Here is a 16,625-nt window from a genome sequence, read left to right on the forward strand (position 1 = left end):
AAATAAATTAGTAAAACAAGGGCTGTTTGTAAAACATGCATGCCCCCCATATGGGCTGTCAGTTGTAGTGGCAGCCATTGTGTGAATACGTTTTTTGTCACTGTGACCTTGACCTTTGACCTAATGTAAGTTATCATCCGGAAACCATTTTACTATTTCGAGTCACTGTGACCTTTGACCTTGTGACCTAACAAGAGCTGTCAGAGGACAGCGCGCTCGACTATTCGAGTGCTTGACAGTACAAAGTAAGCCATCATGGGGAAATTGTTCATATTCAATAATTTATTAGACGATCTTTCAAAAATAAAAAAAGGAAAAAAAAAAATTTTTTGGTGGGGGTTAGGGGGGGGGGGGGGGGAGTAGGGGGGGTAGGGGGTGACAGGGGGGTATAATGTGGGGTGTGGTAATTTATTACATGTTTAAAATTAAATTGGGGGGGGGGGGTAGGAGGGAGTGAGAGGGGGGTATAATGTGGGGTGTTGTAATTTATTAGATGTTTAAAAAAAAATAAAATTGGGGGGTGGGGGTAGGGGGGTGGGGGGGTGAGAGGGGGGTATAATGTGGGGTATTGTAATTTATTAAATGTTAAAAAAATATGTTTTTTTTGGGAGGGTTGGGGGGATAGGGGGGGGTGGGGGGTGAAAGGTTTTTTTTGGGGGGGGGGCTTGGGGGTAGGGGGGAGTGAGAGGGGGGGGTATAATGTGGGGTGTTGATATTATAATGTGGGGTGTTTTTAAAATAAAATGGTGGTGGGGGATGGGGGATTAGAGGGGGGTATAATGTGGGTGTGGTAATTTATAAGATGTTAAAAAAATATTTTTTTGGGGGGGGGGTAGGGGGGGTAGGGGGGAGTGAAACGGGGGTATAATGTGGGGTGTGGTAATTTATTAGATGTTTAAAAAATAATTTTTTTTTTTTGGGGGGGGGGGGTAGGGGGGGTTGGGGGAGTGAGAGGGGGGTTATAATGTGGGGTGTGGTAATTTATTAAATGTTTAAAAAAAAGTGTTTTTTTTGGGAGGGTTGGGGGGGGTAGGGGGGTGGGGGTGTGAAAGGGGTTTTTTTTTTGGGGGGGGGCTGGGGGGTAGGGGGAGTGAGAGGGGGGTATAATGTGGGGTGTTGTTATTTATTAGATGTTTAAAAAAAAATTGGGGGGGGGTGGGGGGTTAGGGGGGAGTGAGAGGGGGGTATAATGTGGGGTGTTGGTAATTATTAGATGTTAAAAAAAAATTGGGAGGGGGGTGTGGGGGGGGTAGGGGTAGGGGGTGGGGTAAGAGGGGGGGTATAATGTGGGGTGTGGTAATTATAAGATGTTTAAAAATATTTTTTTTATTTCTTAGGGGGGGGGGGGGAGGGGAGTATAATGTGGGGTAGGTAATTTATGAGATGTTTAAAAAAAGTTTTTTTTTTGGGGTGGGGGTAGGGGGGGAGTGAGAGGGGGTATAATGTGGGGTTGTAGTAATTTATTAGATGTTTAAAAAAATTGGGGGGGGGGGTTGGGGGTGAGAGGGGTTTTTGGGGGGTGGGGGTAGGGGGGGGAGTGAGAGGGGGGTATAATGTGGGGTGTGGTAATTTATTAGATGTTTAAAAAATAAAATTTGGGGGGGGGGTGTTGGGGGGTAGGGGGTGGGAGGGTTAGAGGGGGGTATAATGTGGGGTGTGGTTATTTATAAGATGTTTAAAAAAAATCTTGGGGGGGGGGGTAGGGGGGTTAGAGGGGGGTTAGGGGGGGTATAATGTGGGGTGTGGTAATTTATAAGATGTTTAAAAAAATCTTGGGGGGGGTAGGGGGGGGTATAATGTAGGGTGTGGTAATTTATTAGATGTTTAAAAAAACAACAATGTTTTTTCTTTTTTTTTTGGGGGTGGTGGTGGTGGGTTAGGGGGGGAGTGAGAGGGGGGTATAATGTGGGGTGGGGTACTAATTTATAAAATGTTTTTAAAAATATTTTTTTTCTTGGGGGGTGTAGGGGGGGTGGGGTTTATAATGTGGGGTGTGGTAATTTATTAGATGTTTAAAAAAAAACAATTTTTGTTTGTTTTTTTTTGGGGGGTGGGGGTAGGGGGAGTAGGGGGAGTGAGAGGGGGGTATAATGTGGGGTGTGGTAATTTATTAGATGTTTAAAAAATTGTTTTTTTGGGGGGAGTGGGGGGTAGGGGGTGGGGGGGGGGATGAGAGGGGGGTATAATGTGGGGGTGTGTTAATTTATTAGATGTTTAAAAAATGGGGGGGTGGGGGTTAGGGGGGGAGTGAGAGAGGGGGGTAATAATGTGGGGTGTGGTAATTTATTAGATGTTTAAAAAAAAAATGGGGGGGAGTGGGGGGGTAGGGGGGAGTGAGAGGGGGTATAATGTGGGGTGTGGTAATTTATTAGATGTTTAAAAATATTTTTTTTTGGGGGGTGGGGGGGGTAGGGGGGTGGGGTGAGAGGGGTTTTTTTTTGGGGGGGTGGGGGCTAGGGGGGGGGGGAATGGGGGGAGTGAGAGGGGGTATAATATGGGGTGGGGTCATTTATTAGATGTTTAAAAAAATTGGGGGGGAGTGTTGGGGGTAGGGGGGTGGGGGTGAGAGGGGGGTATAATGTGGGGTGTGGTAATTTATGAGATGTTTACAAAAAAATTCTTTGGGGGGGGGGGTTGGGGGGTATGGGGTATAATGTGGGGTGTGGTAATTTATTAGATGTTTAAAAAAAATAAAAAATTGTGGGGGGTGGGTGGGGGGGTAGGGGGGTAGGGTGGAGTGAGAGGGGGATATAATGTGTGGTGTGGTAATTTATTAGATGTTTAAAAAAAATGGTCTCACACTGACATGAACAAATATGCTCTATTTATTAAACATGAAATTTAAACTTATTGCATTTGTTTCCCCTGTATATAAGAAAGATATAATAGAGTATTACCTCCCCTTTCCTGCTTGTATTTATATTAATCAACAAAATTAAACATTCACACAATATTTAATATACAAAATATACAAAAAAATATCATATTATGATAATATTTTTACTGATCCACTTTATTCTAATCAAATGATGATGTTTAATTGGACTGATAATTATAGATTTAGGATTACAGACCAGTTGCTTCAGTTATATTGTTCAGAGTTCGCCCTGTTTGCCGCGTATGCGTTCTTGAGTTATCATCCAAAAACCATTTTAACATTTCGAGTCACCGTGACCTTGACCTTTGACCTAGGGACCTCAAAATCAATAGGGGTCATCTGCGAATCATGATCAATGTTCCTATTAAGTTTCATGATCCTAGGCCCAAGCGTTCTTGAGTTATCATCCGGAAACCACCTGGTGGACGGACGGACCGACCAACCGACCGACCAACCGACCGAAATATGCAAAGCAATATACCCCCTCTTCTTTGAAGGGGGGCATAATAAAACTGCATAATACAATGAGTAAAGGTAAAACGTCTTCTACATTCAAATATATTCCATAAATAGGAGTGAGGTCTTGCAGCAGTTAACTCTTAAATATATCATGATCAAAGCACATATTCATAGACTTCTCATGATCTGAAAATATTGCAGCAACTAGCTATAATATGAGATGTAATAAGTAACATATTGTTGGCATCATTACATCTGTAAGTGGGATAGACAGGAATAGTGTGTTGTGCACAGGGAATAGTGTGTTGTGCAATAAGTGTTCTAATTCTTCCTCATATATCACAGGCATTGTAGTCAGGTCAATATGCACTTGGATCTCCAAAAAGCTACAAAAGCTATTTTGACTGTTAGGTACTTTATAACATATATTAAGTTTACTGAAATAGGACCTCTGGAAAGTGTGTTTTTTTTCAAGATGGCCACCAAGATGGCGGCAAAAACCTACTTATGATGATAACTATGTAACTATCCACTCAAATTTGATGATGTTGGTGTCTATACTTAGATGTCAGGGGTCAAAGAACACTTTAAGATTATCATTGTTAGTGTAATTTTAAAATGTTACACAGAAATCCAACATGGCGTCGAAATTTAGCCACCACCCCAATATGAAGGACTACAGTCATAACTTTTGACTCAAAGGTGATGATTTTTATGTCAAAAGCATTTTGGAGACACTGGGAACATATTGATTGAATTTTTGATATCACTAAGCAGTTGAATAATCATCAAAATCCAATTTATGACATTCAACTGTCCACTATTACCTGATACACAATTACATTTGTCCATGTATCTTTTGTCTCTGTGTGTTTAATAGCAAGAACAAGAAAAGTCTTATTCTTATGAAATGTTTATGAAACTTAGCTTAAATCTTAAGGTCATTGAGACAATATATTGAATTCAGTCACCCCGGCTCAAGGTCAAGGTTAAGCTTCAAGGTCAATGTTTTATAAGCTCTATTTTTGTTTCTGGTCCATCAGGTTGATATTCATTAAAGGATTTTCATGAAGCTAAGCTGCAATATTTTGGTCATTGATATGATTTGCAGGTGGCATGAGTCAGTCATATCTGCTCAAGTTCAAGGTAATGCTTAAATTTAAATTCATTAAGCCTTGTTCTAGTGTCTGGTCCATATCTTTTTTACGATTGACGGATTTTCATATAAATTGGCCACAATGTTAAGGTTATCAAGAAGATGTTTGAAAGGCATTAGTCATTCACACTTAGCCATAAATTGAATAATTAATCGAGACTTACCTAGTAAGGTGAAGGTTGATTATAATTTTATCTCCTGCAATCCCCCCAAAGAGCTCATCACGAGAGATGACGCAGCCACCGCAGCAAGGAATAGCAGGCTTTAGAGTTTAATACAAAGGTCCGCGGAGGACTAATAAATTTGTCAGTGGAAATTAGGGTGGGTACCATAGGGTGGGCGTGATGAGCTCTTTGGGGGGATTGCAGGAGATAAAATTATAATCAACCTTCACCTTACTAGGTAAGTCTCGATTAATTATTCAATTTTATCTCCTGCATATCCCCCAAAGAGCCCCTCACGAGATTTTAGAGAACCGACAAATTTTGTCTATTCAATAAATATAGCAACACATTTTTTAAAATACACAGCATTTATTTCATGTATCCAACACGGCTGATTGAAATTGCATAGAAGATGGTTCTACAATAGTTTTTTGATAGAATGTTGCAAACGTTTTTGCATTTGACCACCCAGCAGTGTCTAAAATATGCTGTAAGGACAGTCCTACCAGACTCGCCTTAGAAGTGGCGGCTGATCTAGTACTGTGTGGTTTGAATACTTCATCAACACCAGCCGCTCTCATAATGTCTTTAATCCAACGACTAATGGTAGATTTTGAGGCGGTCTTGTACGGACTAGTAGTTGTTATGAATAAAAACTGACTGTTTCGAATTTCTTTAGTACGGTCCAAATATTCAACTAACGTTTTAACAACACAAACATTCATTTTACCCTCATAAGCTTTTAAATACATAGGCTTTAAATGTTTTCCCGGTCGAGATTGTTTTAACAATGTATTTGGTTGTATAGTAACCATTGTCGTATTTTTGTCAAATGAAATGTCATTCAGTTGTATTGAATGTATTGTCTGGCAGCGTTGGCCAGTAACCAACAAAAGCAGTATACACAGTTTTCTAGATAGATCTAACAATGTGGAGATCTTTAATGTATGAAGATAGTCCAAAACAACTTTAACATCCCACATATGACAATAACGTGGCAATGACGGACGACTGTTGAAACAACCCTTCATGAATCGTGATATAAGTTCATTTTCATGAATATTTATATTACTACACATGTTGAGAAAAATACTTAAAGCACTACGTGCAGTGTTTAGTGCACTATAGTTTAGTCCGTTCGTGTATAGCTGGGTAAGAAATTGTAAAACTTCATTTATATGGGGTTTAATGGGATTAGTTGATTTTTTGCAGTAAGTAAACCATTTTCTAAGATAAATGTCATATTGTTTTTTGGTACTGCTTCGCCAAGACTGAAGAATAATGTCTCTTGTTGACTTTGAAATTCCATGGCTTTTGAGGACCTTCCTGATAATCTGAAAACTGCGAGTCTCATTTTTTGAAGTGGATGTACTTGCTCGGGTTTGTGTGTTAAAATTAGAATTTCCTGCGACTGTGGAAGTAGGTAACACTCTGCACATATCATTGGCACCAGGCTTGGCCACCATGGTTGAGTCGGCCATATTGGACACACGAGCACCGCTTCGGCGGCGTCTTGAGCTATTTTCTGCAGCACCCGAGGCAACAGGCTGAAAGGGGGATACATGTAGTACAATTTGTTTTCCCAAGGAAAAGTAAATGCATCTATTTTGTAAGCTCCATGATCAGGGAATCTTGAGACATATTGTGGTAATTGCTTGTTCAGTCTTGAAGCGAACAGATCAGTATCCATTGTAGGGTGCAATTTGAATATTTTATTAAAAATAGATTTTCTCAGTGACCATTCCGTGTCATCATTTTTGCAACGTGATAGTTCATCAGCATTTGTATTTTCAATGCCAGGCACATGTGCTACTGAAATATGCAGTTTTCTCTCTATACACCAAAGCCACAAGTTTCTCGCTATCTCGTGAAGTTCACTTATTCTGCCTCCAAAGTTATTGAGATATGCAACACTGCTAGTATTGTCCATGAAAATGTGGATATGAGTATTGGTATGTTCTTTGCAGAATGCTTTCACAGTGAGTTCCGCTGCTTTGAGCTCTAACACATTTATGTGTAATTCAGTTTCTGCGGAGGACCACAAGCCACCTGTTTTATTTCCAGTTGTCTTATTAAAACCACCCCAACCGTGTTTTGAAGCATCGCTGTATAAAACGATAGTTGGTGTCCCATGTGAAATCTTTTTATATGCATGTGACACATTGTCCACCCACCAGTTTAGTATCGGGATCTGTGAATTTGGTATAGTCATAAAGCTATTGTAGTTTCCACGGTGGTTTTTCAACTCTTGTTCTTTGATCCTTTCTAGAGGTTTAATGTATAAAGGTGCATATTCCACACCCGGTATAGCTGCTACTAGTTTTCCTATCAATTTGGCAAAGTGTCGAATATTTGTACGTCTTTTTGACAGTAATTGTTGACAAAGTACGCGAATTTCGTCCCTTCTTGTTTCTGTTAACCGGATTGTCATGGTGACTGAGCACAAGATGAATCCAAGGAAAATTATTTTTTGGCATGGTTCCAGAACAGATTTTTCAATGTTTATTGTTAGGCCTAAGGAATCAAATATTGCCATGGTATCAAACACATTTTTCAAACACTGTTCTTTTGTATTCCCTTGTAGGCAAGAGTCATCAATGTATGCTGTGCTTATATGGCCTTTTGTCCGTAAATTGGCGTATACTGGTTTGAGAACCTTTGAGAAAACACGTGGGCTCGAACCCAGACCCATTGGGAGGGCACAAAACTGATATTTGCAATTTTGGAAATAGAATCTTAAGTATTTCCTATCTTTTTCATGTACAGGAATAGAATAAAATGCATCTGCCAAATCAATTGATGCAAACCAACAATTTTTGCGCATAGCTGCAATAGCAGTGTGCAAAGTTTCCATTTTGAAATGAATGGTGTCAATGTATTCCAGGTTGAATGGTTTTAGATTCAGTATTATGCGAATGGCATTATTTGGTTTTGGTCTGTAGAAGATATTGGAAATAAATTCCCCCTCCTCAGGTACAGAGTCAACTTCTTCAATTATGTTAACTTGTAAAAAAGTGTTGAGCTCTGTTTGAATTTGTGTTATTTCAGATTGGTTGAATTTGTATGGTCTTGGCGTTGTTATTTGACAAGGTGATCTGTTCACTTCAAGCCTGTAACCTTGAATAGTGTTTAAAATCCATTCATCTTTAGTTATGTTCATCCAATGTTTTAGTTCTGTTTTAACTTTGCCAGCTTTGAAATTTTGTTTTGTGTTTTGCAATATGATGTTTTTAACACTTACATTTTCTCCTGTTTTTAGTTCTTCCGTATCTGTGCTTTGTTGTTGTTTTTGCCTGGAAAATACTTCCTCATCGGCTTCTTCTGGCTCTGGGGGTAGTAGCCGGTGGGATTGTTGTGTTCCCACCGGTTCCTCTGGCCTAAAAAACCCTTTTTTCCCTTTTGCCGGAAGTTTTGACCTACTGTCGGCCGCATGTTGGATGTTTGTGTCTGTGCCACGACAATCTTCGTGTTGTCAACGGCCTTGATGTTGTCTGACAGTTTATCCCCAAACAGTTTGTCTGCTGATTTTTCCAATTTGGCCAAGTGTTTGTATTTTGGGGCCATTTCTCTTTTTATCTTTTCTCGTCTGACCTCCACGTTCTTGGATATGCCATTCGTTATCAACTTGAATGCATCGGAAAGGTATGCCTTCAGCTTATTGTCGTTTGATGTCTGCAGATGATCCAGGGCCTTGATGATGGGTACAGCCGTCGACGCCAAAGTGTTGTGCATTTTTTGCAAAATGAAGTCATTGTTTCTAGTTGATGCACGTAGTTGTCGCCATAGAAATTCATCAACTTGAGGAATTTTGAGGTTTGGTATGTTTTTCGGTCTTTTGTTTCGTTCTTTGATTTCTTTGATTTTCTTTTCATCTGCATTACATTGAAGCGCTTTCTGCGATATGGACGCAATTTTCTCTGATACTTCTTCGCCTACGTCTTCATTTTCAGCTACGAAGTCATTTAAGTCTTGCCAGAAATCGTCTTCTTCAGCTTCTGGTTTTTTATTTGACAGGAATTCTTCCAATTCATCGTCAAATTCGTCATCGTCATCGGACGAGTCCATTTCTTCTGGTTCGTCGGATTGATCCTTTTTTGAGGAAGGTCCTTGGTCATCAGAATCTTGATCTGGCGTTCTTTTCCGCTTCAATTCATTGATATCCGTTCTTAAGCTTGCAATGCTCGCCGACATGTCCTTGACACTGGTAGCAATTGACGCGAATTTGCCCATATTTGCTTCAAGTTCGGCCAATATGGCATCACCCCGCGACTTTGAAGTGGACTCGCCCGTTTGCTCTGGGGCACCTGGAGGGTTTCCGTTCTCCATCGCATCAGTCTAAAGTAAATAATAAGAATGGTTCTTATGGTCTTGCATTTTGCAATTGTTGATTTTCAACAATAAGTGTGTGTATTTCGTAAATGCAGTATTATAAGTGCCATAAACGTGACCAGGTCTTAGAATCTTGTAATTGATTTTAGATCAATATGTAGCCGAAACTATAAATAGCTTATAAGTTCCCGACTGCGCATTTGGATGACGCAAGTGCCTGTTCTAAATTTAGAATTATCGAGCATATGTAAAATACGTATTGATCGAACGGGAAGTAACTCGATAATTTCCTGTGTCGCGTTGAGCGTAAGTAAAACACTTACTACTCTTTAAATGTGATTGCATGAATGGCGGACACAACATTTTGTTGATGAAATTGTCCGTTAATACTGCCGATTTTGGCAAATGTACGATATGAAACTGAATGTAAAGAAATTACTGTTGGCACTTATATTGCATATTCAGTTAAGACGTTGAAATTGAACAATGTTGTGATTTGCATTTTGCGTTATCACGAACAATAAATAATGGCGACGCCATTGTTGGTTAGGTCAGTCGTTTTTATTGCCTTTGGCGAGCACAGATTTTCTGTGAATGAGAAACTCAGTATACTGAGAACGACATGACCATATGGAAAGAAATTTAACACGTGTGATTTTTTCAATAATATAATCAAGGAATAACGGATTACTTACATTGAAATCTGGCATTGTTCCCAACAATGACCAGTGTCCGGAATGGACTTTTACATGTCTTACGCTATTTTGCGGAAGACATGGATAACTACTAACATGATCTGAAAAAGATGTCATTAAACATACAAGTAAGAATATTATAATAATTACCAGTTAATTTCCTTGCACTAGATATCCTGTACGCTTAAGATTAATCAGATTTAATTTCTTATTGATTTTTGCTGCTTTCCAAGCTGCTGATAAGCCTCGTTCTGCTATTCCTTGCTGCGGTGGCTGCGTCATCTCTCGTGAGGGGCTCTTTGGGGGATATGCAGGAGATAAAATCAAGGTCAACATGTCAAGGTAAATAAATCCTGGCAGTGGATATACACTGTAACTCCAATATAACGCGGATGACGGGGTCCAAGCCACGCAACAGCGTTATAAACGGACAGCGTTATTAGTTTTGAGCTTATTTATTTAAGGGGCTATAAAACAGGTAAAGTATAGCCTATAATATAGGTCCTGTGTATCGTCATGCTGTGTTGTCATCCGCAAATACATGCATGTAAACAGTATAACAACCGCTTTTCTAATGTGCACATTTATCCGATAATCCAATATAATTACATCACTTAAGAAAAAAAAATGTTTAACATTTATGACAAGAAATATGTTTACGAACTTCGTAAACAAATTCATATGCCCACGCCATTTTTCAGAAAAATTAGTACAGTGCATTATGGGACACAGCTTTCATTAGACGAGCGAATTTAAATTTAGATTGAATGCAATACGATACATGTACAAAGAAATGTTTTATTGCGTCATACGCAGCATGTAAAAAACGTGCTTTCCGTGGACTTTCTGATAACGGGCAAAAATTTAAGTGCATCTCTGTTAACTATTACACTGCGTTAGCATGTAAATAAATTGTCAGGATTTTTAAATTTATTTTTCGTATACGTACTGAAACATTAAACACACACAAAGATATTTTTATTTATCAAGCATGTGTAGCATATAATAAACGATAACACACTTACACAGCCATAGTTTATACAATGAAACACAATACACGATAAATACAAAACATAAACAGGTAATCGTTTTAAATAACTTTAATTTGATAATTACTGTGAAACCATTATTATTCGTCCGACCGATGGACGAATTCAAGATCCTAACGAACAATCATGTCCCATATTTGAAGCAAATAAGACTGAATTACCGTAGGCATGAGGCATTTAAATCCAGCGTAATCCACGCATATACACAGGGCTCGAAATTAACACTCGCACACTTGCAAAATGCGAGAAAAAAAGATTGCAAGGTAAGTTATAAGCCACTAGTATTTTTTGCAAATAAAGAAATAGTGAAAAAAAAACAAGTTATATTGCTTAATGCGTTCGACGGCATGAACGCTAAACCGTAGGTCAATTTTTTGAACGTCCGAATACCCATATGCGGAAGCGCGCACCTTGTTTGTTGACTGGTATACTTATAATACAGATACAACGATGGTATTGATACAAAGAACATGAAACAGTCGACTATTCACACTCAAGTTAAATCCGGTTTTGACACAAAGGGGTGTTCATTATACAGTGTACTGACAACTGACATTTCCTGTAAAACGCGAATGCAATAAGGCTGTATCGAATGCGTCGACTTCGTTTAGGTATAATAGTGTTGATTAGCGCTAATTGTTAACAACTTTATTACCCATTGTGTGTATTGTGTTTTTCAGGGGTGTTGCAGATTATACAGCCTACACGCGGCGAATCTGGATTAAAGACAATACTATTAAACGCAATTAAAATATGACGATGTGTGATCAACACCTGGCTAAAATATATTCTGCGCTTTGTTACAAATCAATAAAGAACATTTTGATTTGTGTTTGGTTGTTTGGTTTAAACTGCATCTACTATTTTTGTACATATACATAAAAACCCGTACCTTTGTTTTTTTTATAACAAAAACATTTTTTGTACATGTATTACAAACAAATCGGACGTTGTTTTTTTTTCAAAACCAGAAATGGACGAATTTAAGAGCGGACGAAATAGTCATTTTTATGAAAAGGGCAAAATTTTGTGCCGACGAAAATAAATGGTTTCACAGTATTCCGCTTGCACTTGCCTTATTGAAATTAGCGCATCGAACCGCTCTGATAGGGCATACATGTAATAAACACCAACTCGCGAGTTTTCACACCTTTATTGACATTACACAACAGATTAACACCAATTAGCTTTCGAGTGTCGTTTAACCTCTAATCGATTAAAATCAGTTAAACGGACGGATAAAGCAATCAAGCTGTTCGCCGGTTTCTTTGAATTTTTGAAAATACATGAAGTTGCATAACATGGATTTGAATCAGAAATGGAAGGTTGGAGAAAAAACGCGATCCAAGGACCCCCCGCGTTATATTGGACACAGCGTTATAACGGACCGCACTATATTGGAGTTACAGTGTAGCTATCTTGAGAACAGCATTGTTAATAATTTGTATTGTAAATATTTATCTAAATGGGAAACAGCATTTGTCATTAGTATAATAAAAAAGCCAGGTCCTTTAAGGGAACACAGGTTGGCAGTAGGGCAAGCTGCAGAAAAATATTTGTCTTGAAAATTACATGGTCCAGGATTGATAATTTTCAAATAACTTGGCAAAAGTCATCAGCATCATGAGAAGACATGTTAACCACCCAAGATTCAGGTCTGGAGGTTTTTGGTTAAATTTGTTACAACGTAATGCAAATGTCAAATTTTGGAAGTAATTAAGTAATAAACATTTTTTGTTCGAATAATACCTTTGTACTGCAAAAAGTGTTTATAAATAATGGATTGATTTTGAAAAACCTTAGAATAGCAAAATGAATCGACAGCATCTTGAATAAAACCAACAGGCTTAATTCAATGTCAATGGTTAAATTATAGACTTGCACGTACAAAATTTGGGAATACTTGGATAGAAGTTGATGGTAAAGATTAAAATTCAAGGGTAAAGTTAAAAAAGAGCAATAAACTAAGGCTGTATCCCAATGTCTATTCTAGAAATCCAATAGTAGTTTCCCTTCTCACTTTAAAAATAGGGGCGATTTCTGAGAAACAGGGGGACATGCAATTATCAAATACCATTTTTTAGCCGGATTTTTTTCGAAAAAATCTCGGCTTATAGATTGATGTTGTCGGGCGGGCGGGCGGGCTGGCGGCGTGCTCGAAAATGTTAAAGTTCTTATTTCATGGTATAACTTTGGTATGCTTGGACCTAGAGTCTTCAAACTTGACATGAAGGTTGGCCAGGATTAACAGATGACCACTGGTCATTTCAAGGTCATTCATTTGAAGGTCAAGGTCACTGTGACCTTCAATATAAAAAATGTTAAAGTTGTTATAACTTTGGTATGCTTGGACCTAGAGTCTTGAAACTTGACATGAAGGTTGGCCATAACTAGTTAGTAACCACTGGTCATTTCAAGGTCATTCATTTGAAGGTCAAGGTCACTGTGACCTTGAATGTAAAAATGTTAAAGTTCTTATTTCATGGTATAACTTTGGTATGCTTGGACCTAGAGTCTTCAAACTTGACATGAAGGTTGGCCAGGATTAACAGATGACCACTGGTCATTTCAAGGTCATTCATTTGAAGGTCAAGGTCACTGTGACCTTCAATATAAAAAATGTTAAAGTTGTTATAAATTTGGTATGCTTGGACCTAGAGTCTTGAAACTTGACATGAAGGTTGGCCATAACTAGTTAGTAACCACTGGTCATTTCAAGGTCATTCATTTGAAGGTCAAGGTCACTGTGACCTTCAATATAAAAATGTTAAAGTTGTTATAACTTTGGTATGCTTGGACCTAGAGTCTTGAAACTTGACATGAAGGTTGGCCAGAACTAGTAAGTAACCACTGGACATTTCAAGGTCATTCATTTGAAGGTCAAGGTCACTGTGACCTTGAATGTAAAAATGTTAAAGTTGTTATAACTTTGGTATGCTTGGACCTAGAGTCTTGAAACTTGACATGAAGGTTGGCCAGAACTAGTAAGTAACCACTGGACATTTCAAGGTCATTCATTTGAAGGTCAAGGTCACTGTGACCTTGAATGTAAAAATGTTAAATTTCTTATTTCATGTTATAACTTTGGTATGCTTGTACCTAGAGTCTTGAAACTTGAAATAAAGATTGGCCAGTACTAGAAGATGACCACTGGTCATTTCAATGTCATTCATTTGAAGGTCAAGGTCACTGTGACCTTAAATGTTAAAATGTTAAAATTGTTATAACTTTGGTATGCTTGGACATAGAGTCTTCAAACTTGACATGAAGGTTTGCAAGCACACTTAGATGACCACTGGTCATTTCAAGGTCATTCATTCTAAGGTCAAGGTCACTGTGACCTTGAATGTAAAAATGTTAAAGTTCTTATAACTTTGGTAGGTAAAAATGTTAAAGTTCTTATTCCATGTTATAACTTTGGTATGCTTGTACCTAGAGTCTTCAAACTTGACATAAAGGTTGGCCAGTACTAGAAGATCACCACTGCTCATTTCAATGTCATTCATTTGAAGGTCAAGGTCACTGTGACCTTCAATGTTAAAATGTTAAAATTGTTATAACTTTGGTATGCTTGGACCTAGAATCTCAAACTTGACGTAAAGGTTTGCAAGCACACTTAGATGACCACTGGTCATTTCAAGGTCATTCATTTCAATGTCATTCATTTGAAGGTCAAGGTCACTGTGAACTTAAATGTTAAAATGTTAAAATTGTTGTAACTTTGGTAAGTTTATTTTCTTACATTTGATAATGAAATTGATGGAAACTTCAAACAATATGTTACTAATTTGCTAATAAAAAAATTGAGATCAAACTTTCCTAATTGTCAATTCAAGTTCATATTTGTGACCTTAAATGTTATTGTTGTTCATGTATATGCATGCATTCAAAACATAACACAAGGTTTGCTCATGCCTTGAAAAGTACTTACATTTCATTTTGACCTTTGAACAATATTTCAGTAATTTAAGTATTGCATTGACAAAAACACGAAAGGTACTTTCCTGTCATTTAAATCAAAAATCCGGCTTCAATGCGGTCATCTCCGACCGCGGAACTCTTGTTTTATCCTATTACCAGATGAAAATCGATAGTATAAAAATGATCGTATAAACTTAAGCTTTATACTACATGTATAGCGCTTTTTTTATGCCCCCCTTCGTAGAAGAGGGGGTATATTGTTTTGCACATGTCGGTCCGTCGGTCGGTCAGTCCTTCCACCAGATGGTTTCCGGATGATAACTCAAGAACGCTAAGGCCTAAGATCATGAAACTTCATAGGTACATTGATCATGACTGGCAGATGACCCCTATTGATTTTCAGGTCACTAGGTCAAAGGTCAAGGTCACAGTGACTCAAAATAGTAAAATGGTTTCCGGATGATAACTCAAGAATGCTTAGGCCTAGGATCATGAAACTTCATAGGTACATTGATCATGATTGGCAGATGACCGCTATTGATTTTCAGGTTACTAGGTCAAAGGTCAAGGTCACAGTGACTCGAAATAGTAAAATGGTTTCCAGATGATAACTCAAGAATGCTTACTCCTAGGATCATGAAACTTCATAGGTACATTGATCATGACTGGCAAATGACCCCTATTGATTTTCAGGTCACTAGGTCAAAGGTCAAGGTCACAGTAACTTGAAACAGTAAAATGGTTTCCCGATGATTACTCAAGAATGCTTACGCTTAGGATCATGAAACTTCATAGGTACATTGATCATGACTGGCAGATGACCGCTATTGATTTTCAGGTCACTAGGTCAAAGGTCAAGGTCACAGTGACTCAAAACAGTAAAATGGTTTCCGGATAATAACTCAAGAATGCTTACGCCTAGGATCATGAAACTTCATAGGTACATTGATAATGACTGGCAGATGACCTCTATTGATTTTCAGGTCACTAGGTCAAAGGTCAAGGTCACAGTGACAAAAAACGGATTCACACAATGGCTGCCACTACAACTGACAGCCCATATGGGGGGGGGGGGCATGCATGTTTTACTAACAGCCCTTGTTTAGATCAGATTTGGGGGTTTTCAACAATTGGAGAATATTTTTTTCGTCAACTACGGAACCATGCAATTACGCCTTGCCTCGTCTGCATAATTTCACTGCAGGTATTGACTTCCTAAGAATGCTGTCGCTCATTCAAAGGGTGCGCTCTCATTGGCCAATATTGACTGTCCAACACAATGATGCTCTGCCTTTAAGTGGCGTAAAGAGATACATGTAATTGACCAACAATTGTAAATTGGCTCTAACAATTTTCGGTGATGTCGAGATTGTTTCAATCTTTAAAAATACTCATGTACATTGAGAGCACAAATTTTCTCGCACATTCTTAAAATGTGCCCGATCTTTGGAAAAAATTCATTATAGGCACTTTAGTTAAAATATTGTTTTACAAATGCAAGGTCTAATTTTTATCAACAATCAGCTAAATTATAATTTTTTAACCATGTTTTCCATAGTTCAAATAAATTGATACATTTATCAAATATATAGATCTAATACCAACCCCTAAAATTGTGGTCTGAGAATAACTTTTTCCAGCAATAATAAATTTGATAATACCTTGACCATAATCACAGTAATTTCAAGCCAACAAACATTGTGTGATGCTCTCAAAAACTAAGTCCTTAGGAAAAAGTTCAGGGTCACAATTCAAGGTCAAAATTAAAATAAATGAATTTAATTGTGATTTTGTGCAATCATACCTAACAAATATTGATTGGAGTTTTTCTGTTATGTTTATAGAAATGGATTTATCTGAGTAGCTTCTAGTTAGAATTTGTTTTACTCTTTATTTATGTTTTCAAAGCTTACAAGGGTTGTGCTAAATAACTTGTCAAATAACAATATAATGTACAGGCATAAAAAGACGTGC

The 16,625-nt window shown here is 38.1% G+C and overlaps 1 protein-coding gene and 2 long non-coding RNA genes across 11 annotated transcripts in view; 2 read left to right on the forward strand and 1 right to left on the reverse strand.

Annotated features, from left to right (window-relative positions):
* LOC127832014 (uncharacterized) overlaps nt 1–16,625 on the reverse strand; it is a 167,825-nt gene that overhangs the window by 56,115 nt on the left and 95,085 nt on the right. Inside the window, exons 10-12 of one of the 9 annotated variants that reach the window (XR_008026620.1) lie at nt 9,832–9,978; nt 7,899–8,992; nt 5,007–6,204 (exon numbers count right to left, since the gene is read on the reverse strand). The exons of the other annotated variants lie outside the window; for them this stretch is intronic. The gene's annotated coding sequence lies outside the window, so the exon portion shown is untranslated. Of the gene's footprint in view, nt 1–5,006; nt 6,205–7,898; nt 8,993–9,831; nt 9,979–16,625 lie in introns of those variants that run through there. 9 annotated transcript variants of the gene reach the window in all.
* Nucleotides 12,885–14,548, forward strand: LOC127832018 (uncharacterized). The gene is made up of 2 exons (XR_008026622.1): nt 12,885–13,303; nt 13,450–14,548. It is a non-coding gene; the product is annotated as an uncharacterized LOC127832018 (long non-coding RNA).
* LOC127832021 (uncharacterized) overlaps nt 14,822–16,625 on the forward strand; it is a 55,572-nt gene continuing 53,768 nt past the window's right edge. The window contains exon 1 of the long non-coding RNA XR_008026625.1: nt 14,822–15,156. This is a non-coding gene — a long non-coding RNA (uncharacterized LOC127832021). The remainder of the gene's footprint in view (nt 15,157–16,625) is intronic.

The sequence above is a fragment of the Dreissena polymorpha genome, chromosome 5 (genome assembly GCF_020536995.1).
Source record: "Dreissena polymorpha isolate Duluth1 chromosome 5, UMN_Dpol_1.0, whole genome shotgun sequence".
NCBI lineage: Eukaryota > Metazoa > Mollusca > Bivalvia > Myida > Dreissenidae > Dreissena > Dreissena polymorpha.